This window comes from Eimeria mitis, genomic scaffold (genome assembly GCF_000499745.2).
Source record: "Eimeria mitis Houghton genomic scaffold, Emh_scaff550, whole genome shotgun sequence".
NCBI lineage: Eukaryota > Apicomplexa > Conoidasida > Eucoccidiorida > Eimeriidae > Eimeria > Eimeria mitis.
Window position 1 is genome coordinate 15,680 of NW_013573772.1, and position 633 is coordinate 16,312.

The window sequence follows — 633 nt, forward strand, 5'->3', positions numbered from 1 at the left end:
GGACACAACGTCGGCCGCTCCTAAACAAAAAAAAAAACAAAAAGCAAAAATAAATAAAAATAAAACATTTATTTATTTATTTATTTATTTATATTTATTTATTTACTTATTTTTATTTATTTATTGTGTTTATTTACGTTTATAGTTATTTTTATATTTTATTTATATTTATATTTAGCTGTATTCATTTATATTTTATATTCGTTTGTATTTATTTTTTATTTATTTATATTCATTTATTTATCTATATTTATTTATATTTTATTTATATTTGTTTATATTTATTTATTTATATTTATTTATTTATTCATTTATTTATTTATTTTTTATTTTTTTATTTTTTTTTTATATACAAGGTTACCGTTTGTGTCTTCGCTGATTTTTTCGTTTTATACATACTTATATTTATTTATTTATATTTATTTATATTTATTTATATTTATTTATATTTATTTATTTATTTATTTGTTTATATTTATTTATTTATTTATTTATTTTTTTTTTTATGTTACCGTTTGTGTCTTCGCTTATTTTTTTATTTTTTTTAATTTTTTTGATTTCCAGCCAAAGAGCACCAAACCTCTTTCTCGCGTATCTATACAAAAAAAAAAAAAAAAAAAAAAAAAAAAAAAA